This window comes from Hyalella azteca, unplaced genomic scaffold, assembly GCF_000764305.2.
Source record: "Hyalella azteca isolate HAZT.00-mixed unplaced genomic scaffold, Hazt_2.0.2 contig12050, whole genome shotgun sequence".
In the NCBI taxonomy this organism is placed as follows: Eukaryota; Metazoa; Arthropoda; class Malacostraca; order Amphipoda; family Hyalellidae; genus Hyalella; species Hyalella azteca.
Window position 1 is genome coordinate 25433 of NW_025942019.1, and position 26371 is coordinate 51803.

General features: G+C 38.6%; 1 long non-coding RNA gene across 2 annotated transcripts; it reads right to left on the bottom strand.

Moving 5' to 3' along the window:
* Nucleotides 1-1318: 1318 nt before the first annotated feature.
* LOC108666556 lies at nucleotides 1319-26192 on the bottom strand. Of its 2 annotated transcripts, XR_001930500.2 has the most exons (4): nucleotides 26148-26192; nucleotides 13972-22464; nucleotides 10467-10593; nucleotides 1319-8981 (listed from the first exon to the last, which is right to left on the bottom strand). It is a non-coding gene; the product is annotated as an uncharacterized LOC108666556 (long non-coding RNA). The 2 variants fall into 2 exon arrangements; XR_007156993.1 differs by lacking the exon at nucleotides 10467-10593.
* Nucleotides 26193-26371: the final 179 nt, after the last annotated feature.

A 26371-nucleotide genomic window follows, 5' to 3' on the forward strand; every position in this document is an offset into this window, starting at 1 on the left:
ACGGCTGCGCTCTCAGTTATACGGAGAAATGACTGGCACTTCTGTGTCCGACTGTCAAACTTCCACTAAGCTTAAAATGTCTCTCGAACTGACGAACGCAATTCGATTAATTTATTAGGCCACAACAAAGATGTTTAGGTCATGGTCATTTTTTCGATTTTTAATTGACCACGATCTAAAAAATCACCGTTATGGCTTAATGAATGCATGTGCAAAGTTTCATTGAACTGCGTTCATTGATTTGGGAGTAATTTTAGGCTCGCTGCAAATTTGACACTGGAATGCCGATCGTTTCTCCGTCTAACCATACATTTCGCGAATGAAGACAAAGTCGAAAAAAAGTCCACGACCTAAACATCACTTTAGGTCCTATTGAATACGTGTACCAAGTTTCACCGAGATGCGTTCGTTATTTTAGGTTGACCGAAACTTATGAACCGGCCGCGAGTCCGGCCGTAAAAGTGTCCGAGAGATGAGCGCCAATAAACTCACAGGCAGTTCCCGCAAGAGGTGCTGGACCGACTGGAGGGGACCCCGCACTTCGGGCCAACGGAGCTAGGGGAGCGTCCGATGCTAGCGGAGTAGCACGCCAGGGACCTGCAGTATCCCGAGCGGAACTGGGAGAGCGTCGAGCGGTAGGGGCGAGGGAATGAGGCCTCCACCGATGCAATCGGCGGTGGCGGAGCAGCGAGGACGGCGTTTATAGCTTCAGTCACCGCAACGCGGGAGGCGATCTCCCTGCGGAGAGACCGCTTAGCCTCTCCGTAGGCCCCGAGACACATTAGTCCAGTGTGCGCAGGATAATGGTTTCAGAGCAGCAGATGGACTCAATTACAGCGATCGAAGCTGTTAGATAATCTAACACGAAAGATTGTAGGGTGCAATCAACATTAAATAAGAGAATCTGGGTCTACATGGCACCGTCTACCAACCAAATTAAAAATATTATTGACAGATTGATTTATGTCGTGGGCAAGATTTATGGAGATGGAATATCTAGTAGTTTTCCTTCTCTGTATCTAGCGCTTCTTCGATTTATAACAGGTGCTCGCATAAACAAGAGGCGAGAAAGGTCATATGAATTGAATTCTTAACTAGACTTTTCTATGGTTTGAGCGGCTTCATTGTTAAACAAATCCACACTCATCTCGTGACAGGCGTTGTCAAGACCACCAACAACGTTCTGCAACGAGGCTATAATTTTATTATATAATTTATATTTAATTCAATTATTTTATTTCATTGTCATATTATCATTATATGCATCTATATTCAACTCTGTAGCAACTACAAAAGGGGCCGAGTTAAAATAAAAACATGGTATTTCAAATACTTTATTAAACTGTACTTTGAGAGATAGTCAGTGGTATGAGAACAAAAAAAAAAATTAAGTAACAGACGGTATAAAAAAATATACTTCCATGTGTCTTTATTTAGTTTTTTTTCGAAGACACTAAGACTTAATGGGAGTCTCGAGAAGGCAGACCATAACCATTTTAAAGGCCAAAGTCATCAGTACTTCTAGGAGACTCAGGTACCGTTCAAAGAAAGCGATGTGTGTTATCAGGAGTAGGAGGATTGGCAATGTCCTTCAGCACTGTAATGGTCTTCTCCTCACCGCATCGCGACATATCACAGGAGTTTGTGCTCTAGCCCGCCCAAATGTTGCAGTCACCCCCGCAAGGTGTTCGTACTCATGGAGTGTATTGCCTATGTCAAATTCTTAACGGAACTATCAATTTGTAAAACAGCTTTTAGCACGTTGCATAATTTGTATTATGGATGTTTATATTGATGATGAATTAAATAGCTTTAAAGTAGTCAAGTAAGAAGCATGGCTCAAGTTATTCTATGATCTAACTCTGAAACACAAGCGAGTTTCACCACACTTGGACCAATGTAATTCAGAATTGAAATTAAAGAAGCTCGAACGCGAGTACACAACAAAGAATGTTAGTATAATAATTGATAACATCAACCGTGTTAATATAAAAAATGATGAAAGTATATATGAGAATACAAAGTTTCTAGCATTCTTTGCTGCTAATTAGAAGAAATCTGAGAGGAACTAATAATTTCTGAAGGCGACTCTATTTAGTTCATAGCAAAGTTCATATTTAGTTCATAGCAAAGTTCATATTTAGTTCATAGAACCGCGGGGCGGTTCATAGCAAAGCTGCACGTGGCAGTGAGAGCATGTCTAGTATATGATCATTAAAGGCGGGCTGAGCACTCAGTGAGGATGGTAATGTTGTCAGGTGAGCGGTGAGGGAAGAACCAAGCGTCGCGCTCTCAGGACTTACAGTAACAAGTTCACCAACGCACCCGGTCGGCCTACCTAAATATACCTGCACTAATCTTGTCAACATTACACAGGAACAAAACTAAGGTCGTCACTTAGCAAATTACCATTCACGCAATCATTAAGTAAATTTCGAACAATACTAACACAACGCATGAAATATTGCCGTAGCAAGAACAATAAATACTACTCTCTCTGTTCATGATAAAAATGATAAGATATCTACCCCGTTGACAAAAACAAATTTCGTAATGAGACCGGCCGAAAATTTTTGAATCTATAAATCAAAGCTGATGCTACAATAATAGCCATTTTGAAAAAATAGGATACAATTTTTCAACTTCTCTTATTTCGGTTGTGACTTATAAGAATCATAAAATTAAGTTGAAAACAAAGGTAAGAATTACTGCTGCCGACCGGGCGGTCTGAAGAGAATTATGTAGCGCGGTAGCTGCCAAGACAACGCTGGAGGCAATAAAAGTTACTGCAGACTACACGCACATCTACTTCACAATTAACTCATGATGAAGTGCATACCTACTCTCAACACATGCTTAATTTGCAGTAAAATTCACAAAATACTTTATTCAATTCAATGTAATACATTCGAGAATGTTTTACACTTACGATCGAATGGCTAACTGGAGCCAGTTTTAGTCGTTGCTACATCAGTCAAGTTACTCGGATACCATCATTTGTTTTCGAAATTGAAAGTAAACCTAAATAAGCTCATAGCATGTAAATAGTACAAACAAATAACTGCTCACACCTGCCATTATTTTGAGATTAGTGCACAAGTTTGGTTTACAATTGTTTCATACCGCTGTATCTGTTCAAAGTTGCAGTACAGCGATTAACTTAAACACGAAGAGTTAAACTCATGCAGACAACTGACGAGAGGTCGTGCATAACGATCAGCGTGAGACGAACTCTGGGAACAGGTCTGCGAATACAAGCTACTACATACACGATCCAATACCCTTCGTCAGAAGGGGGCTACGCAAACGAATTAACGGGGACTTAAGTAATCACTGTTTTTGTTTTTCATCAGTCGTTACAAAGAAGTAAGCAAACACCAAATTGTTTGAGAAAGCAGTGTCAGAAGTGAAATAATGATGGTCTTAGACACACATTTTACGCGCGAAATTTGTAGGATTTGTACAAAAAAAGTGAAAGTGAAGTGCAATTAGAATGAACGATTGATTATAAAGTTAATCAGTAATTGAAATTCCAACCTTTTGATAGGATACAAGCTGTTAATGTAATTCAGAGACGCGCAGCTAAGGTTCACTTCACGCGCAGTCGATAGCGCGACCTCATGCACAGCTTCATGCTAACGCAAATGTTTTCTTATTCGTCGTCTTATAATCACACAATGAATTAATGAAGCCCTATAACATACGCAATAAATTTTAGACAAGAGCTGCTTCGATAAACTGACTACGAGCATCGACATAGGAACTATAGACATTTCTGCCAAACACTTTCAAATATTAATGATTTACTTACAAATAAAACATTAGCAATCAAGACGTATGAAACATTGCCGTTAACATCAAAGAGCTTAGGAGTGAGCTTCAAAAGACAGTCCAAAGACTGACAAAAAAAGTCCACCGCCTCGTCAGACATGAAATGAAGCAAGAGAGCCAGAGCGCCACGCTCGGCCTCAAGAAGATATCTCTGATGAGAATCAGTGACGTTATTCCATTGTAATGCATGCAAACAGCTACCTAAAATCTAAACCCTACATCCACCATAGAAACGGCAAACAACTCACGAGGTACAGAGCAGTCAAAAAGTCGTACATCGATTTCGAATCGGACAAAGGTTGCTAAATAACGATTTTCCACTAAATAATAGATACGAGTAAATAATAAGAATTTACCGATGACCATGCAATCGGTATGCATACATCATTCATCAAGAAATTACCCAGAAAGTTCGACAATAGACTTCAAGCAATAAAGATGAATACAAATCTCAAGGAAATGAATAAAGTTATCCGTGCAATTAACGTGCCGCAAATTTTGAGTTAAATTTAAGGAGCGTGATCGCTTTCAACCTATTGAAATGCGAGATATAAACCTGGACGGCTATGCCACATGATCTAAGGAGGCAATAGCTACAACACGAGATTATTAGTCAAGATTATAAGTATACTAGCGTACACGGTTAATAAACGACGACGAGAGTAAATTTACAGCTCATGAATGCTTAGAACGGACCGCTAGCGACTTGCACTGTCTAAGCCATGTTTAGGAATTGGTACAAGTATAAAGATATGCTTTCTGAAGGATCGGTTCGTATCAAATAGAGAATTGCAGAGAACCAATTGATTTTCTCAAGTTCACAACTCGGTCATAGTGGTTAAATGTCTCCTTCCGTACTATATATAGATCATTTTCTGACCTCTTGCACGATTCGAGCGCATTTAGACAAAGAAGCATAAGCTCACTATTTTACGAAACAAAATCACCATACGAGCAGAATTAACCAAAATCATATGGGTAATATCAACGGAAATCATCATAAAAATCAGGAGGCTCGGCAATATGATGGAGTAGTTTATGTGTCAACACTAAAATAGAAGTAGGTAAAACTGATGCTCGTTGCCTATCTTTCTCAATTGAAGCTAGTAAATAATACCAATATAAGCATATAAGTAATACGACCAATTTTTATCCGTAATATCTGCACCACAAAATTTAGATATTCTTTTCTTCACGGATATTCACTGTCAATTAACTCTATCTGGTATGAAATATGAAGGTAACAAATAAGAGTGTGCAGGATGCGTGGCCTGACAGCACAGGACGCTAGCGCACAACATTCAGCAGGTTGGTCAGCGAACAACCTCAGCCTTGGTGCGTATCAAGGGCGCACTGGCAATCTAAAAACTTTCTTCCTAAAGTTTTCTACTCTTCATTGCTTCATTTTTTTGCAACCGACAGCAGAACTGCACGGAGACTAGTTACTCTTATTTTTACGTTCGTTTTCATTCTTCACTCAAAACAAGTCTAGTTTCCAGGGTGTCATTTTTGCCATTAACTGGTTACCATATGTTAAAATTTGCGTATTAACGCTCGATCATTTGAATGAAAACTCGATAAATAGGTTCCAGACACAAGCGCACAATAAATTCAATGTAAACAGAATTTTGGTAGAAAGCTTATGGAAAAACGCCCTTAGTTTGTCAGCACGCGTCTTATAGGCAAGACACACCCATTATCATTACAAGAGAAATACTTAATCTAATCAACGTTATCCACCCACAAGAACAAAGCGAAAAACGGAGGAATAACTTTACTGAGAATAATTGAAGCCAACGTTAAAACTAAATAATTTTAGAGAACCGAAAACGTGGCTCGTGTAAGACCAGGTCATTGATACTCAAACTATAATCAAATAATATCTAAGAACATTTATATCTCCATCTGAATATAATTTCAGTTCGTTTCTTTCCAATAAAGCGTTGAAAATAAATCTGCTTCTGAAGTTCTCAAAATAAATTTAATTCTCATTTTCTGAACATGAAAGTTCATCTTATCTTCCTAGATGTAAATCTACGATAGATTTGGTAAGTTTCCAACAAACATAAATTTGGTCTCACGTTGCCAACTAGAATTTTTTCAATTTCTCTCCAATAAAAATATTGATGCAAAAGTACATATACAGACGAGCACGTTCAGCCCATGAACATTAAGGAACTTTTATCCAAGTTCGAATTAAAAACAGTTCGGTCGAATGAGCATAAAGTGTACGTACAACAATAACCATAAGGTGTACGTAAAACAGAGAATTAGTCGTGCCTAACGACAGCAATCAAAACCTTAAACGCGACGGTCCTTAGCCTGCTCGACAAACGCGAAGGATTAATCAGTTATTTCTAGGCAAAAAAGAACAAAAAATAATTTAAGTTTTAACAAATTAATTGCAGTTTTTTGTTAAGAATTCAGGAAAAGACCTCATTTTTGGTGGCATCGGTAAAGCTGAGATGCCATTGGACTCTTGGTAACCCAGTAACACAGGCTACAATCACGATCCAGAAACGCGGATGTCGGCCATAGTATGTTGGTCAACATACGAGACAATGAAAAGCTAACGTACGAATAAAATCGCCCAAGGAAACCAAGCGACCACTAAAATAAACGGTCTCGGACAAATTGGATCTTAACTCCAGCATAACTTCGAGCCAGCACGACACGACACACGAGTGTCACTAGGGCACGATAATAGAAACATTTTGCATTTAAAACTCCATGTACCTGGGGCACGAGCAAATGCAATACAACTCTTTCCTCCTTTTCATCGCATTTAGAGTTTTAGACTGCAGCTCTGAAGACATTTACTTTATGGTGAACACTTGGTTAATACACAGCTGATATCGACACAACGTTATTTGCAGAGAGCAAGATATCTCATTGAAAGGGCCATATGCCCGCGGCTTAAACAATATAACTATGATGGTATAACTTTAACTTGTCTCTGCTATGCACCAAGAGGCGCGAGTATTTAAATGATTCATTATACTTTCACTGTGTTCACCATATAAAACGATTTATTAAATGCTGCAGTCTTTTTATAATCGATACGTCGCTTTGGACGTTAAGTGCTTAAAAAAAGATCGAACTGAAAGCTCCACTACAGTTAGTAACTGTGCGAGGCTTCATCCATAAACGCGATGTGAAAATACAGTAATTTTGCTTGAAGCCGTGAAAGTGTCGCAAAATGGATCTTCTTTACTGACCAGATACACAAATTGTATCACGAAAGCTATAAGAACGAATACCTATTAAAATTGGCGAGCATCATTCTCAACCTTAACACGCGTTGTTCACCTTATAGTCCAATGAGAAGCCCGCAATTTGTGAAGATAGTGGAATTATAATTCATATACAAGCCATCAAACACGACTTGGTTTTTTGAGTGCAACAGAAAAGGCGAGGAACTATTTATTATATGCATGATTCTATTATTCAAACGGTCCCGTATAAAAATGTCATTTACTTGATATATTAGAATATTCAGGATCGGGACGTGCGTTCGCGGTCGCACACTAGACTTGGTTTTAAATACCAATCGTTCGGTAATTTACGTTCTCAATACTACACGTTTTTTTCGGTGAATGCCATTGGATATATGAAAGACTTTATAGCCCACCGTATCCAAACTTTTTGGCTCAAGCATAGCTAAAATGCGCACTCGTATGAGATGGACGGGATTATTAAAACCTCTGAGGAGACACAAACCAGACAGCAATTGCCAGTAAAGAATGAGGAGTAGTCTGGCGGAGGAGGCTGATGGCGTAGGGGGAGTCGATGTTACTAGAGTTACTACGTAGTAAAGATTAACCCTGAAAAACTGCATATGCAGCCGACATCCATCTGGCCTAAACGGGAAATATTGCAGACGGTAGGTAATACAGACCAAATGATTCGTTTGGTATCTCCTTGTGCACAGGATGGGTATCAAGGGACAAGCGCTGGTAAAGGCATGTGTAGGCAAGGGAATCAAGTGTTCAGCTACAGTCAAGGACAAAAGTTACACGAACGATGGCTCGTCAGTGACATAAGAAGCAGTGGTGTAAAGTTTTCTCAGCTGGCTAGCCTCGGCAGCAGAAAAATCTCAGTAGTTCGACTTATAGCGGTGGTGAATTACGAGCGAAATTACGTCTTTGATGCAGAAACATTTCGGGCAGCTTCGTTGTACGATAAACAGGAGGATGAAAGTGTTAATGCAATGGGGCTACTTGACCATCTATGGTGAAAAAATTGGCAAATTCTATTCGTACTAAGAGACGTTAGGCTACGGCTGCGTCAATAACGCAATCTCCTTACATTTGATTACGAAAAGCGAAGAATTTTAACGGATTGTTTCATCTACACTTGAGTATCTCAATCATAAAAATCTCACATTGGGAGATGAGAACTAATGAAGCTTGGTATTAACGAGCGACCTCGCTCGGAGTGTTACACGCGAAAGAGAGCAGGGTTGGTCAGAGGAGAAAAGCTCCAGAGTAAGTCGATAAAACTATCACAGCACTAATTGTAACATAGTGAGAGGATGTGTTGTCAGAGCTGCGCTGCACTTCTTCAACCCCTTACCACCTAATTCCTTTGCATTTCAGGTAGCGAATAGCATTGTAACGAGAAAACAATTCTGTCTGGACAGGCGGTAAAGACTTGACAACCCAACGGCGCATGTCGCGGTCCACTTCACACACCAATATCTCATGTTTCACTGCAAGAACCACCACGACATCTCACAACCGGACTAGAATTTCAGAATTGGCGATAGCTAAATTTACCCACAATTTTTCATACATCCAGAACTCGAATTTTCCCAATAGCAACAGATTTTTCCCAGCGAAAAATTATGAATAGACAACATGTAGATATTGACTAATTCCTTTGCATAGACTATCAATTACCAACTTGACACCCGATTCAGAATAAATACATATTTCTAGTAGCTCCCTAATTTTCTTGATGAAATGCAATCTCGGAAAAAACTAAGCATGTATTTCGTCAGCCCCATGCCTGGGAAATAAACGATGTTGTTGGGTGATGTTGAGGTGACGGTAGCGGCAGTGAAAGACGGATCAGTTGCCCAGAGTCTTCTGTCCTCTCACAAAGCTGAGCTAGCGGACGTACCGGCCGTTGTTTATGCGACCTTTGCCCTGCACATAGTTGGGTAAGTCAGTAATAAAGTAACAAAACTTTTGCCTGAAACAACGTAATGGAGAATTAATTAAAAGTAGGCACAGATAGGAACTCTAATTAAAATATGACAGAGACAGAACAACCCACAACAAACATATTCAATAATTTATACAGAACTGTGATGAACATCATAGATGGAAGGTAAGTTTGAAAAACACTTATATAGTGCAATGTTGAATGATCATATTCCGGAAATACAGCTGAAGTCTTGCAATATTATTGGTGACGACAAGCTTAAACTGAGCTTGTATTGCGTCACTGAAGAAAGCAAGCTAGGGAAATCTATAAAAGGAAATTTACATCTCAAATTATCCGATTGTGAAACATGTTTTTTAGTTTGAAATTTTAAGGAGAATGATTCCTCAAGAGTCAAGATAGAGGATTGCATTGACTGATCGGTGAAATAACTAGATAAGAGAAAACACTTCAGCTGATTGGAGGAAAAACTACATTCTAGGAGACAGTATCGTTTGTGCTTTAAGTGAGAAGAGCGTCAATTTAATGTCATGAATCATGAAATATAGTTATAATGCTGAATGTAATCTCAAGAAAGTACTAACTGAAACGAATCTTGGATTGAAAATGGGAGAAACAGAAACATGGCGAACAGGCAAGTGTTGAATGGAAAGGCACTAAGATCATCCATAAGTTTCTTACGGGTGGCACTTCCTTCTTAACTTAGCAATAGCGATTAATGAATATGTGAGACAAGATACAATTTTGTAAGTAAAAGTTAGGATTCTTTGTATCCAAAAATCTGAAAGAGAAATCATCAAAAACGAAAAATTTATGAGGATAAGCTAATTTAACAAAGTCAATAGATAAATATTGGGAAAATTGGTACAAATTAATATGACTTAATGTGATAGTACTCAGAGCTGGAAGGAGAGACGAGGCGACGTTCAGCGAGTCATTATTTCGAAAAGTTCTAATAATAAAGACAATATACTGGCAGTAAATGAAGACAATATACTGGCAGTAAATGAAGACAATATACTGGCAACAGATAGATACTTGGATAGAGGGGGCAAGACGATGGGATTAAAGGAAGGGCAAGGCAAGATGGCTTCATTTGTAGCAAGACTTTGAAACATGCACGCTGTCCCCGGGATAAAACTAATTAAGAAATTCATTCTAATTAATAGCAAACCATTCACAATGAAAGGATTTAGAATATATCATCAAGACACATGTAAGAAAGTTTCAAGCATGGATCCTTGTTTATATCAATTGATGTTTATTAAGAAAAATAATATAATTATAACTGGTGTTTATTAATATCATAAAAAAATCAATAAAAATTGCCTGAAGTCATTGGAGTTCAGAAAATTAAAACCTGAAAATGCAAAAAAAAAAAACTTTCTAAGCCACAAAAACGCAACGAATATAAAGTAAATGCAAGAAATAGATACTGAGTAACTGCGAGGAAGGCAAGCACTCACACTGAGGGGAAGGAAGAGTGAAGGGAAGGGGAGATGCGGTGAGACTGGACTAGTAGTAGCCCCCCAGCAGGGGGCGCATCAGGGGCGGCTCCAGGGGGCGCTTGTGCATGCGAGGATAGCCTGCCATCTGAACAACACATGCAAGCTCAACTTAATAATCCTGGGGCCATACTTTCAAAAATCGCTAAGTGAACGTAAGTACTTACGCTCTATTTTCTTCACCATGATTTGGTGGTTTTTGCTTAAAAGATTGTCAATGAAATCCTGCACTGCAGGAGACTGGTTCTACAATCCTACACTGCAGGAGACTGGCTCTACAATCATACACTGCATGAAACTGGCTCTACAATCCTACACTGCAGGAGACTGGCTCTACAATCCTACACTGCAGGAGACTGGCTCTACAGTGGACAACCCAATAGCTTTCCTATCTTACACAGAGCGAGAACTTGGTTCTACAGTCTCAAACTGGATAAAAGGATGGCTCAACGGTCTTACACTGGACAATAAGTATGGCCATTGCAGTCTTGCATGGGACAAAAGTATGGCTATTGCAGTCTTACACTGAACAAAAAGGATGGCTTTGCAGTCTTACACTGGACTAAAACTGATGTTATTCTGTTACACTTCACAGTAGAATGGATGATTACATTGTTATTACAGAATAACTGATGTTCTCCTGCAACACTGTTAAAGCGACACAAATCAGGTACTTATATAATGGATAACTTGTAATATTGACTAACTATGCACCCTAACTAACTACTACAATGAGTTAAGATGACAGCTATACCACACCTACAGTCTCGTTCTAAAAGGGCTTTCTTCTGAGCAGACATTAAACTCTATTCCTACTCTAACTTTCAATTTCCAAAAAAGGCAATATTGTTTTTGAGCCAAACAGTGACTAACATGATGCATTTTATTCAGTCGCTTATTGCTGATATCTGACTCACTACACTAGGCACAATTCCAGTAAGATCCGTAGGATATAAATCAATATAAATAGACAACATAAATATGGGTCAACAAAATCAATATTAAACAAAAATTACGAAGGTTTCTGGCTTCATAATTATAACAACAATTTAAGTCCAGATGTATATACTTGTTTTAGAAATGTAATATTCCAGTAATACTTGATAAACTTATGTTAGTCTTGCTTATTACGGTATCGAAAATATTGTATTGATTGCAAGTTATTTGTGTCAAATTTTTGCGTTTCTAAACCAAAATGTGAACGAATTTGTCAGCATAGACGTTACATGACATGTTAATCTTTTCGTTAATCATCCCACTATCAATGACACTAAACCTAAAGACATAAGGTCACAACTCCACCAGACTTGTTGAAAAATTAGAAAATCGCCCTCAATCCTGGCAAGAAACTATGAATGAGAATTTGGATTTCAAGGAATTTTGAAGTAATGTTGACATTATGAATAAATTTGAATAGGTCAACATTTTGGATGCAGTAACCCAAAGGTGTCCATTCTCGGTCACAATTAGAGGATTACAGTAGTTTTGCAAACCCAGATACCTGAGAGTCAAGACAGGATGAATGCGTGTTGCAACAGCAACTTATTTCAAGTTAGGCAAGATAGGATGAAGGCGTGTTGCAACAGTAACTTAGATCAAGTTAGTCAAGACAGGACGAAGGAGTGTTGCAACAGTAACTTAGATCAAGTTAGCCAAGACAGGATAAAGGGGTGTTGCAACAGTAACTTATTTTAAGTTAGCCAAGACAGGATAAAGGGATGTTGCAAGTTGCAACAGTAACTTAGATCAAGTTAGTCAAGACAGGATGAAGGCGTATTACAACAATAACAAAAAAACTTGATTTATTAAGTAAACACTATTTGTCCTTCACACGTTGGTCCATTTGCCCTTTATAGCTTACTTGACTGTACAATGTAGGTAGATATGAGTTAGAAAATATCGCTTCATGCAATGCTTCCACATTCTATGGTACGTTACTTAATACTCAAGAATTGAGCAAAAAAAAATTAAAATGGTAAGACATTAATCGTTTTTTTAACCCTTCAAGAATCTCCATGGTAGCTATCAAAAAAAAATGACTGACAACAACCACGGCATTTGATATAGAAATTCACAATTCTCCCTATAAAAACCGCAAAATATTGACTAGTACCGCACTGGCAAGGGGTAATTTCAGTGTTGAAATTCGATAACACCCCTGAGCCCGAACCGTGCAAATTCAACTAACATTATAGGAAACAATATGTGCGGCTACACAACAAACTTCAGCTATTTCGGAACCTCTCTGCTCGACCTTCAATCAGGAATATTAAGGTGCGACGCTTACACAACGCTCGCTCCATCCCAGCCTCAGGAGCGAGATCAACCCTCTACCCGTCTACCGCGTGACACGAGTAACCGGAGCAATATTGTCACAAGCCTACTTCCCAAAAAGGATACGATCTAGTGAACGCAAAATGACTTGCACTGATGGTTGCCGCCACGTACAACTTTAAAATGTTCTCTGCTGCGTACAAACGTCTCAGGTTGCTACACTCAATAGTTTACGTATAATTTAAGCTGAATGTTATGTTCCCGGAGAGTGACATACGGCGGTATAGGATTAAGCCAATAATGGAACCAAAGATTGCAAAGCTCTGTAATATTGCAAAAAACTAAATAGTGAATTCAATACGTAAGTAATGGTTCCGGCTCAATTCTACAACACTTCAAATTTTGCCTAAGGCTATTTTGTACACAAAAACATGATTGTTATTTTTTCACCAAAAAATCCAAGAAACAAAGTGCACCAATTTCTATTTTAGGTTAAAAAACTATGAATAACAAATCCAAAACGACAGCAAAGAATGACTGACAGAGTCAATAACTGCTCTGAAGAATGCCCACGAGATTTAAAGCCAATTCAGAAAAATTCTATCGAACTAATCGCTGATTTTTGGTACGAGTGCAGAAAATGATGCATCTAAGTCAACAGGCATCACTGTTCGAGTTTACGTCAACTAGTTAAGTTTTAATGATGTTTAAAATGGGTTTGATTTTCATGTAAATCGCATGTTGGAATGAAAACCAAGTATGAAAAGTTTAGCTTTAGTGATGCAACAGGTGCTGTTGACGAACAATTATTTTTTTAAGAGAGGCCGATGAAAACGCAGTCAAAACTTCTATAGATTTAAACTCAATACAAATTGCACCTGCAGCAAGATAAATACCGCATTAATTAATTGAAGAAGAAACTCTGGTTAGGAACCAGTCAGCATGCAAAAGAATAATGAGCCAGTCAATGCGATTAAAAATAAAGCTGGACAGGAAGTGTAGCTTCACAGGTCATGCAAGCGAAATGCTACTTAAAAGGGTACCACATAGCAACAAATGTAGCGTCTAACAGTTCATGTAGACAAAACACTGCTACTTTAATAACAAGTTTAGTAGAACCAGAGAGAAAATACTACTTTATGTGAACACAAAAGAGCTGGACATAAAATAGAGAGCAGTATGTGGTTCTCACCGGCGTAAGGCCAGATTGCGGCGGTCGGAGAGTGCGAGGGGCAAGGTAGACGGCGGAGCGTCGGGCGCATGTGTACAATTCTTCCCTTGCAGAAGACGCGGCACCAGCAACTGGTGTGTGTGTGTGTGTGTGTGTGTGCTGTTGTGTGTACACAGCAGTACAGTGTGTGTGTGTTGAGTGAAGTACTACATGTGTGCTGTTGTGTGTACACAGCAGTACAGTACAGTGTGTGTGATGTACGTGCAGGTCGGTACTTCACGTTTACTACTGGCATTACTGTGCGCGTGTGCTAGAACGGGCGAGATGAAGTAGGTCCTTGGATCGGGCGAGTGATTGTATTTGCAATGTTCAATGTAAGATATTCTTCGATGCTGAGGGGAAATGTCGGGAAAATTCTAACTGCTCAATGCAGGTGGTTGTGTGAGGTCAACGTAGAGTGGTGTACTGTAAGGTAAGGTAAGGCGGGAATGTAAAACGAAAGTGTTAGGGAACAAGAGGAATCTGACCAGAAACTTGAGGATCGGGCTAGCATGATTTGTGGTGCTTTTGCTGAAGGGGTTAGCATCACAGGTGCTGGAGCGTTTTGCTCACGCACAGTAAATAACGTTATTAGTTGAGGCAGATATGACAAGCGTTAATTCAAATGAGTATGACAACGATAAGATGAGAACAGTCTACGCGTTTAGGCTCGTGAAACAAACAAAACAATATTTAATTATGAATTCAATCGAGGCTTGATGGTCGAGTTGAGGACGATTTTCAAACGTGAAAGGCATCGCAACTGCAGTCAAGATTCCAAATGTATTTAAATTTTCTCAATTGAATCTGAAGTCATGCTGCGGATGATGTTACAAATGAACAAAATTTCGTGATTGGATAGATCGAGAGCATGAGATGGTAGGAACGGTGTTTGTTGTGCCGCGATTTGTTCGAATAAAAATCTGTTGTTGCTGATCAAGGAGATCTTTATTGCCACAGTGCCACCCCAATACGAGTCTTATGTTTAGCGATGATCAATAACTTTTTAGACGGCACAAAACCGGCAGGTTGTAATATGACAACCATGTTTACAACTGGCATGTTGCCCACCTTCGAGGCTGACAAGACAGGTTAGTCTGAATAAGCCATCAGCAGGTGATTATTGATAATAAATTGCTTTTTCGCTCATCCGGAGGCTGTTTACAGTGCTGAAATTTAAATTAAGCTTAGATAACTTTCGTATCGAACAATGATTCTAGAAATAATTCTAAAAGTTTTTCTGTAGCTAACAGAAATAACAAATCAAAGCATCAGATTCTTGTACTATAAATGTGAGCAAGAGGACTAGATTGGCCGACTCGTTTGTTATAGCTTCACGTTACATACATCATGTTGAATATGCTTTGTTATAGCCTCCCCCACAAAGCACATGTTCAGTCGCTGGTATATTCTTCTGCCGAGTTGAGCCGCTACGATACTAAATATGTTATATATTTTATTAGCATAGGTGAGAGAAGCAAAATAAATTAACTCGAGTGATAAAGAACAAAGAAGCTGTCGCTAGCCTCAGAGAGTGGTTATTATTAGTTGTGTACTGAAACACCTAACTACGAGTATATACAGTAGGTTAGTATAAGGCATGCAACTACTCCCAGGGACAGCAAGCAACCTCAAGAAATGAACCGTTAATCTATTACCCAAGTGTATAATCAATCATCTTAATAACTACAGAAAGATGCATTTTTCAATACTTAAAGAGCGTGTGTTTCTAGTAATAGATATTAGTCAAGAGTTAGTTTCAAGGTATGTTTACTCAAGTTAGTCGATAGCCAATAGATACAAATCAACAAAGAAATGTCATCACTCTCAACTGTGAGAAAGTAAGTTTCTACGAGATGACAATTTCTATGTTTAGGATTCTTCTCTTATAATAGGGATCTTTGTTGAAGCAGTCGAAATTTACTTTTTCCAGAGGGTAGTTGAACAAGGACCACAACACGAAACCTGTATTAATTTTTTAGGCTGTGTCAGGTTTCTATTGCATTCTATACTCGAAACTATTTGGAACATCCTCGCGTATAGGACCACTGCTAAGCACTCGAACAAAGGAGAGGTAACACAAAAACGCCCAGAAGGTAAGGTTAACATAGGGTGAAAAGTAATGAGAACGAAACACAAGAAGACAAAAAAGTATTCGAGACAAGATGTTATTTGAAGTTATTATTTTGTACACCGTTTTTCTCGCCAGCGTTTGGTAGTCAACTAAAGTTCCCATCATCACTGAAGGTGAGATGAATTGTTTCAAGTCCTCTTATTTCCTGTTGAATCAAATGATCAATGTAAGTCAACGAGTAAGCTGCAAGCATACCAAGCATCCTAAGATAATTTAGCTGGCTTATTAGTGCAGGGAATATTGCAACCGCTTCAGTTGGTACTGTTTATTAACGGGAAAATAACTTTGGAGTGCTGGTTCATTACTCGGGATTATTATTATATTTATCACGGATGAATTAACATTGGCTTGTATAAGTATTTCATGTGTCATGGTTCCTTAGGAGAAATTGAATAGCAATCGCACGGCCTTCCAAGGAAAATGTTCATTTCATTATTGCGTGCACTCGTTGAACACGGTACAGGCTGCCACTGAAATTTCTCAGGGCCTATAAGCGATGCTAAGAACACAGAAATGTATTGACTTTCTTATTATGAAGAGCAAGCAGATCTCTCAATGTTTACAGATTGCAGGACTTCTGAACTTTTTATTTCAAGTAACAATTTCCGTCTTTAAGAAGGTTGACTCGATCATATAAGAACATTTGTACATTATTGAATTAGTTTATAAAATAATGGTCAAGTGGATAGCTCCTCAATTTGCACTGCAAAAGCAGACTAGCTGAAGAAAAATTCAAGTTCAGGCTTCAAAGAGGACCAATCAAAATTTCTCATTTTCTGTGGTATCATAGAGCAATTACTAGATCTAAATTCACAATCCATTTAAAACATCAACTTATCAATTTGATTGGTACGTAAGAGTCTATTATCATTAAACGCTCACTTCTAGAAGCTTAGGTAAATGAAATAAAACATTAAAAATGTTGTTACATAAAAATATTGTTAGATTGTAACATTGCGAGTGCAACCTTCTGCAATAGTACTTTTCATTTTTATTATTGTATTTTTGAGTTGAACTAAGAACCGCGGTTCCAAAACTGGCGGTGTTCTTGCCAGGCTATTTGTCTAAGTTAAAGAAAACTTCAATTAAGGAACCCGGTTAAAATAACACAGGTTGAGCTATGTGAAGGTTATTTTCAAAACCAAGGGAAGATTAATTGTAGACAACAAATCAAGAACGACATTGGCGAGCCCCCATCGAGTTTTTTTTTCAATTGATGAATCGAACTCCACTTCCACCTTCGAGGCTGAAACCACAGAAAAACCTGCTAACAATTCCGTTTCTAACGTCGAATGTTACGCTTTTTCACAACTCAGAGAAATTGAATTTTTAATTTAAATTAGAATTTAGTCAGTAGGGCTTCCGCACCAGCTAGCAAAAAAGCATGATACCAGCTGAGTTCATTCAGAAAAAAGAACTGTGAGAATCTCTGATTCCTTCAGACAGAAATTTCTGCAACTGCGATGCATTTGTACACAATTTTGATGACTTTGCATATTAATTTCTGCCACCGCGATGCCTTTGGAGACATTTTTTTTTTTGTAACTAACTTAATGTCTCTAACAATCATTCCCTTATATCAGATGTCTTCAGACACAAATTTATGAGTAACTTGGTTTATAGACAAATTTTTGCAACTATTTGATAGCATTAAATACAAGGAAGAGCTTCCTATTGACTAAAAAATAATTGGACCTGAAATTTTGAAAAATTTTTATATCAAATCAAATTTTGAGTCGTCTTGACAGCATCATTATGCGTCGAAACTGAGGCTTAAAAAGTATACAGACTTTTTTCGACGAAATGTACACAGGCTTTTGAAATTCGCTGAAGTTTCTACTCAAGAATAAAACTTTGGTGGCATGAACATTACTCACCTCAATGTTTCCCATTGTACAAGGCGACTCGAGGTCTCGTCAAATCTGAAGACAATATATTTACTAACCTGAGCCGGGTCTCGGGTTAAAGAACTTTCACGGTGTTGTGGGAGTTCGAGGCTTAATTCATGAATTTACGACTGGCACATAAAATTTTTATAAGTGTTCGAGAAAATCTACTCAAAATTGTTGTTATTAATACGAACTGTTCTGTCGTCACTACCGCAACCACTTAAACACATTTGATTACCACTAATCACAAGAGAAATTATTTGAATAAAGGGTAGAAGTGACGATTAGAAAGGGTTTACAGTACCAAGTCACCAAATTAGAACCCAGGCTTTAATATTAGTCAAGAGAGATAGAATTTGAATGTCCCTATGAAATTCGATCACAAGATGCACAATTAATAATAGAAGATTTGGTAGTCATTTTTAGATACGAGTTTCATAAGAATTTGAGAATCGCTTTCACTTTAAAAAGTTCAATTCCGTGCCTTTCATATTGGATGTCCTCTCAATGCGTGATTCATTAAAGAACATAAGCTTTCGGAACGAATTGCAGAATCCATGCTATATAATTAAGGTCGAATGTGCACCGCCAAGTTTAAAGTCCCGAACATTAAAGTCAAATATAAAAACGTGTTTTTAGATTGTCAAAGAAAAATGCAAGGTTCTGTGTCAAAGACGAAGCGTATTTTCAGCAAAAGCAAATGAACAAGAAAGCTTACCTGAATGCCCTGGTCAACTGACCTGAAATTCGACTAGACTGGCCCAAACAATTATGGTTACTGCCTGCGATAAATGAGGAGTTCGGGAGGAAATTTCTCGCGTTAATAAGCTACATCAACAACAGTAAAGGATTCATTCATGATGGAACTACACTAACCAACACCATTCAAAATTAAAAACCAGGTCAAAATAGTTAACCTATTTTTTACGAGTACTATGAAGTGAATTTAATACGAAATCCGAAATAAAGATTATTGTTTATTTAAACAACTGTGATGTTTGATCCAACACTGCAAGCATGCCAAAGCTACCATTCAATTCCAATGTAACCGGACAGGAGACTTTGCAATAATTGCTTGTTTTCAAAGTTAAGTCAGCTGATCAGGTGTTTGAACTGATAGTCTAATGTCAAACATAGAACATGGACATGCGATCATCTTAAGACTTGCGATGATCGTAAGTTCATGTGAGGAGTGATTTATAGTTACGTATATATTGGACTTCCATAGAGTCGTTATTCAGTATAGTGTCTTGGATCCAATATTGACTGTACAAATTTCATTGAACAAGACGTATATTCTCTCACCATTGTTAAGCAGATGTACAAAACGGTAATGCTGCCTAGGGAGTCGACAGAATGACTAACTTTGTCGCCATACAGTTGGAAAGCTAAGTACTCGATAATACTTGGGCTCGGAATATGACTTATCCAGCCTACAATACTTATTCATGCAATGGCTTTAACGTGTAATGATCTCAAATATGCATCGTGTAATCTATGAAACGTAATTAGCATTATTCGTCATCAACTTTTCATGTCTACATAAAAACTAGATGCTTCAGGAATGTCATTCAGGCTTTCGGGCCAAAGCAAAAGTTTCAGTGTATTTCAAATCACGACGTAAAGCAAAACAAAGATATTAAAGTATATTTTGAACTTTTTGAGCGAGCTAGCATCGAAATTACCAAACTTATACTCAGACGTGAAAAACCATCAGAAAATAAAAGACTTCTAGGAATAACTGCATATGAAACTGTATCGATAAAAATCAATATTATTTTGTAAGTAATCGTAAGATAATTTCAATTATTGTACGCATATAATTTGCATTATTTCACAGAAAAGTAGACTTGTTTCCGGCGAAGAGAAAGAAATAAGACAGCAGCAGTAGAGTGGATCGTTCCCATGATATTTTCGATGTACAGGAAGGAAAGTTAGACCTTCTGTTTCACTGCCTTCAACTTGGTTCCCTTGCTCCGTGATAAGTTGATTAGCTGAATACTTTATACACGCACGCTTCTAGCGTGCAGGTTTCATGATGGTCTGAGGTCACAGCAACCAAACACAGGAAGCGTAGAACAGCACTAAGAACGCCGTGCCATTCACAAGTGCGTATCAATATTCAAACAGCTGATGCATATTGATAAACTATTATCCAAGAATGAACCAAGTTTATACCAAATCATTTTCAGTTCATTAGTTCCTATGCCACGATAGGAAACGGACAACTTGAATTCTAAAAGCAGCTCTAAGAAGCATCATATAAGGATAGAAGGATATGCTTTCATATCATATAGAAGAATGATATGCTTTCAAATACGAATGTAGTCTTGCGTGACACGCGAGAAAGATTACCGTCAACGTCATAAGTAATTCACACCGACAATCTCAACTTTTCGGTAGGATTATTTTTTACGACTTCCACTAAACAAAGGTGCTGTAGCAGTCCAGAGACACATTAAGGTCTTAATTACAAATTTAATATCATTGACCGCATTGTGAATTTATCGCGCAGTGTTAAAGTTACAGGCACATATGAGTAGAAAGCAATGTTTTCTTTCCTTTAGTCTGTATGTTCGTTACAAGAGCTTTTGATTCCATATAATTCAAGTAGCTCAGACTGAGTTACATTAATGAATTATGAAGCAAGTGGCAGTAGTACGTAAGTTCAATATGCGCTGTGTTGCTGGTAATAAGCTGGGCAGTTCCTGGAGAAGCTAGAGGGAAACAGACAAATCTAAGTACACTTATGTCAAATGGCAGAAAAATTCATGAACTTTTCGGTTTTAAAATTTAATATCAAGGATTTTCTTCATTAGAATCAAGTAGCTTAATTCTAGGACATGAATAAATGATGAATATTCAACTATTCAAGAACGTCTTCAAGTAGAAATGCAAAAGAATCATCCAAGTACTTGAGGCTTCCAGTTGCAGATGCTAGCATGCATGGACCATGATTTCTCGTTTGCTCTCATTAGAAACTGTACGAATTTGTTATAAATATTCGATAATGCGGTTTGCTTTTGAATTGCCCCAACTGAGCAATATAAAGTTCATACTTAGCAATCTCACACTACTCAAACTACTTTCATGCTAGTATTCGAAAGTGATAACTCAGTTTAGAACATATGAATGTCACGACGCTAATTCAGAATAGGCAGAACTGTAATTGAAGTCAACTGTCAGAAATTCACCGCAGTTGAGCAAGTTGTGATCGCAATGGCCCGGCCTGCTAATACAGTAATGGGAAAGTACAACTCATTCTGGCTCAATGTGCCTTCATAAGCACAGCTTAGAGATGTAATGACAAGAGATACGTGACTTTATTAGTCTTTACTAGAGCTATCATAAGAAAATACATCAATAGGTTTCTTAGAGCGGTTACACTTAATACCTTAGGGAGCCTCATCTTTCTTCTATGTGTTGAAATCATAAACAATTTTGTGTGCATATCCTTAGCGACAAAATACGTAACCAAATAACCACAAGAAACAGTTGTCACTCAACGAAGGGAAGCCGATGGCTCAGGTATGGCTGTCAAAGAAAACAATGTACAATATTTAGCTGAAACTACCGCCAGTCAAAATTAAGATGAAGCTACATTTTGCTAGGCGTAGGCGAGTCGAAAATTACATTATTTCATGAAGAATCTAATAATATTTTATTGTTTTACCGCATTCAACTTGGATCCAAAAATAGCATATTATTGTTTAGGTCAAAAGAGTGATGATACAATTCTAGTGTTTCGACAAACGTTTCTCAATCAAGTATTATACTGAAAGTTTTGAGTGCATGCTAGGAGGTAGTAGCCATTTGTTGCCAAATATACGAACGCGAAAATATATTTATTTGCAATAAAAGCAAGCTGCTTGCCATTAATACGACGACGTTCAACACTTCACCATAAGTTGAAACTAATAGCTACTTGATGCAAGATAGAGACTTGTGACTTCCCACATTTGCACTGTATTGAATTTAGCAGTAAATCGGCAGGCGTAAGTATCAATTACGGATGGAAGCAGCTACTCATTATTTTAAAGCTTCACGAGAAGCAGCTGCAGCAACGCAACCATCGGTACGAACACACAACGCCGTGAACATAAACTCATATTTTCATTAAGTTTCCATGAACTTCGCAAAAATGAATATACAAAGTCCTGCATGTCACGGGAATTTTCTGGTCAGTCAGGAACAAGATCCACGAGTTTTGTATGTATGTTATCCTCGTTAGAAGCGGGCTCGTTTGTTCGGCAGATATTCTTCCATGTCTGGCTGCAGAGGGCGAGATCCCCATCTAGAACGTCCTCCCAGCCTGCCAGTGAAGAGGTCTCCAGCTGGAGGAACACCAACTCTTCTTGCCGTCTCTTCCTCATCAGCACCGAAGCCTCCAGAAGGAAGACCTGCAGCAGCAGCTGCTCCACCACCACGGCCGCGTCCTCCGTAGGGCGGCTGCTGTTGAGGCAGCACCACAAGCGCTATGTACTCACAGGTATCGGGCACCCGCACGGCCATAAGTATGGTCTCATTTTAAGTGCTTAACCAGTCAAGTCAAGGTCTGTCTCTCAGTCGTTATTTTAATGGGCCAGTTTGCATAAAAGTATGAAGCTTCTCGTTTACGAAACATATCTCAAGAAGGCTTCTACGAGGAAAAAATTCCAAGTTAGTGCTCCATTTCGTGGAGTATGGCAAGAAATAATACCTAAAGATACAGAATCATATAAGTAGCGATGGCTTTTATGTCAGCCATAACGCTCGTCTTTCCTTCCATCTAGTTTTTTGTGAGTTTTAATGGCCGTCGCCAGTGTTTTTTTTTTTTATTCAAAACTATAATCAAGTTTAAGCCGTACTGAAAAAATTCGACTGAGCGACATTGAATAACTTTGGATTTGTTCAGTCAGCGTTAGAAATTAGGTGTCAAAAAGAAAAGATTCAGAGCGAGTATCTTAATAGTACCAGGGATCTGTAGCGAATACGCTGGTGGCAAAAAAGTTCACCTTCATACTCGAGAATAACGTTAGTCATGTTATTTATCAGCCCCGGAAGGCCATCACTGATTATATTATTGGCGATATCTGACGACATGAATGTTAGTAATGAAGCCAGAGCAAAAAAATGGACCTGTTTCGCCTTCTGAAAGTATTGTTGTTTGATTTCTTAAAGTTCTTAGTAATCAAGAAAAGAAAATTCATTCGGTATCAATATTAAATCAGTTATTTTCTTCGAATAGTGCGCCTTCAACCGAATTCAGTTCTAACTACGGCACACAGCACATCTTCCCAACACGACATAGATCAGCTAACATGATACAGGTACATCGCTACTTTATTCCAGAAGCCTTTGAAAACGACTGAAAATGCCACGATTGATGTTATTCTCAAAGCAGTTGATGGCTTTGTACCAGTAGCGTAACATGCCTAGAGCCCAGGTACTGCTAATTGATACTCTTAACAATTGTTTTAGGCATGTGAGATCTAGCAGGCAAACAATACTGATCGTAAGACAAGGTTATCAAAATCTACGCGACTTCAAACCTCATTTCATGGCACTGTGGAGGTCATTTCATTGCTTACCGTGGCTGTAAGTTCAACAGTAGAATATAAAGTTAGTTTAGTTTAGTGTCCAAATGTTTACTAGCGCTTCAGCTATTAAGCTATCTCGCACCGAAAGTCAAGATGAACATCACCATAAAGGTGGAAGGTCTCAATTATTCATCACCCACAAGGGGCGGAAGGTCTCAGATGTCCAGCCCGCTGAAGCTGGCACTAGGAGCGCGAAATCCCATAGGACTTCTGACGAGCACAGACACCCGTCAGAAGTCCCCCCTGAGGGGGTAGAATATAAAGAGAAAGTTGAGATGACATCACAATATTTCCAGCTAATGGAAACTGCAAGTCATATTATCAATATAAATAATGGTAGTGAGTCAAACGACTCAGCGCTGAGTACATCCCCACATACACTTTGTCTGTCTTGCTTAGTGAGCACGACGCTCAATATTCAGAATTTTTGCGTGTCTTAATGAACTTGATTTGGCCAAGACAAGCGGCATTTGTGTGCCAAGTTCCGGTCACTTCGTCAACATGCATACAAGCGTTAAAACCCAAACGTATAATACAGATCTAAATCACCAACCTAGACCAAGAGAGAGAGCAACTAACATTTTCCGTGGGTCCGCCCAACAATCAAATTATCGTCAAAATGATTTCGTGGTACGAGTAATTGCTTGCACATACCCTCCCAACCAGTTTTTTCCTTGCATGTATTTTCGACTTAATATGCTTACTTCTACAATTTAATTGGAAATCCGGACCGAGTTGGGATAGATGCACGACTAAGAGAACTTTCATCCGACACTCCGGGAAAGTATTACGGTGGTAATGCATTAATTTGCGGTTTTATTTCTCGTTGTGTATGCAAGTTTTTCACCAGGTTGAGGGACCCACAATAATTTTTAAAGCTCTCCCTCTTGAGCGTTCCCGTCTCATGGCTTGAGTTCACGGATGTTGTTGCTCGATCGTCACCCGATAATTTCCGTTTAGTTCAAGTTTCTTATTCTTTGTAAGTGCAGGACTGGCACAGCCACGGTCATGTTTACGCCTGCGATTACGACAAATTGCCGAGGAAGTTTTTTTTTTTTTTTTTTTGGAAGAGAGCAACAGTGAGAAGGTCAAGTTTTTGGTGTGAGCTTTTGGTCCACAACGCACGAGGGCCGAATGACCGAAGCTCAACACGGAAGGCAAAGTATTTTCCTGACTTGGAGACCAAGTTATATTTACTAACTTCGAAAATCATACTAGAGGAAAAACAGAATTAATATGCCCTTATGTGGCAAACAAAAAGGTTGCAGAATACAGAAGCAAACGTGTTAACTTTGCACAAGTAATCTAGAATGTCCGAAGACTACTGACCACCAGGCTCTAGGTAATTTCCCCAAAAAAATATTTTAAATAATGTCTGGTACACATCAGTTTCCTACGGTGAACTGACATTCTTGCCAACGGACGAATTATTTGGTATAAGTGACTTTTCACATACCAAAAGAAATTAACAATTTAAATTATTTCGCCTAGTTCACTCTCGGGCAACCGCACAGGGAGTGTAAAGAATCTACCACTGCAGCTTTCGAGCTCTAGCTAATAATCTTCATTAAAATCAGAAGCGTTGGTGACGAAGAGCAAAAACATCCAGGATGTTAAATGCAATATACTTGTATCGAGAACAATGTTTTCAACAGCCATGAAACGAGAACGCGCAGTTTCATCTTCACCATACACGTTGCCAGTACCTCGTACTTAGCAAGCTCATCTCGAGGTTAAATGGACCAACGTGGGTTAAACAAGCCGTAGCTTCCAAGATAAAAAAAAAACTCGGAGCTGAGTTCGGCCAATCTAGTCTTCCATTAACATTCAACGCTAATGAACTTATTGCAATCATGACAAGGTTTGTTATGCGGCACGTCTTTAACTTGTAACAGATCAAGAGAGTCAAAGTTGCGACCGAACCATCGCTCTGTGTGCACCAACCATCACCAATGTCTCGTTGGTTCTGCACTGGAGGACGAAATTAAACTTATAACCATCATTCTCAGTCGTTGTTTTGTCAAAAAATAAATAAATTTGCCTATATTATAAAGGAACAATTGAAAAGTTTAAGCATCACTTGCAGTTTTCGATGTGTTAAAAGCTGATAATGAGCTAGTTTTGAGCAATCATTTGAGTGATGCAACGAAATTTGAAACGGACGATTTTTGTGAAGCATTCGCCACAAGTTACACATATGGCCACGAGTCAACGTATTGATAAGAGTATCATCATTGACGGAGACACGTAATATTGTTGGCAACAACAGAGGCGTTGGTTCGTTCTCTTATCAAGCGAGATACGAGATGATCACAGTGCATGAAGTCAATAGAATGAACGTATAGGATATATAAGGCAATCTCAATGGAGTAAATGAACAAAATAATTATAAAGGGGGCTATTACTTTGCATTGAGCTGTTTTGTTAGGAGAAATAAATGTGGCCCTAAATAAATGTTAGAAGTGGTAAGTTACGGTAATAGAAACATGATGTTGGAGAAAGAGATGNTGGTGTAGCAGGGTGGGGGGAAATGTAGTGAGGGGTTCGTGTACTCACCGCTGCTGGTGCCATGTCGTCTCCACGCTGGAAGCCACTGCGGTCTGTGGCATCAAGAAAATCATGTCATTCCTGATGCCACGCAGAACTAATTTTATTCAGTTATTCATGGCATCATACTCATTCACAGATTCTGCTCCCGCTAAAAGTTTTAGTATTGAATTATTTCCAAAGGCTGCCTACTCCTAACAGTCGAGTGCGCTAGACTCGGTCACTCTGCCAGT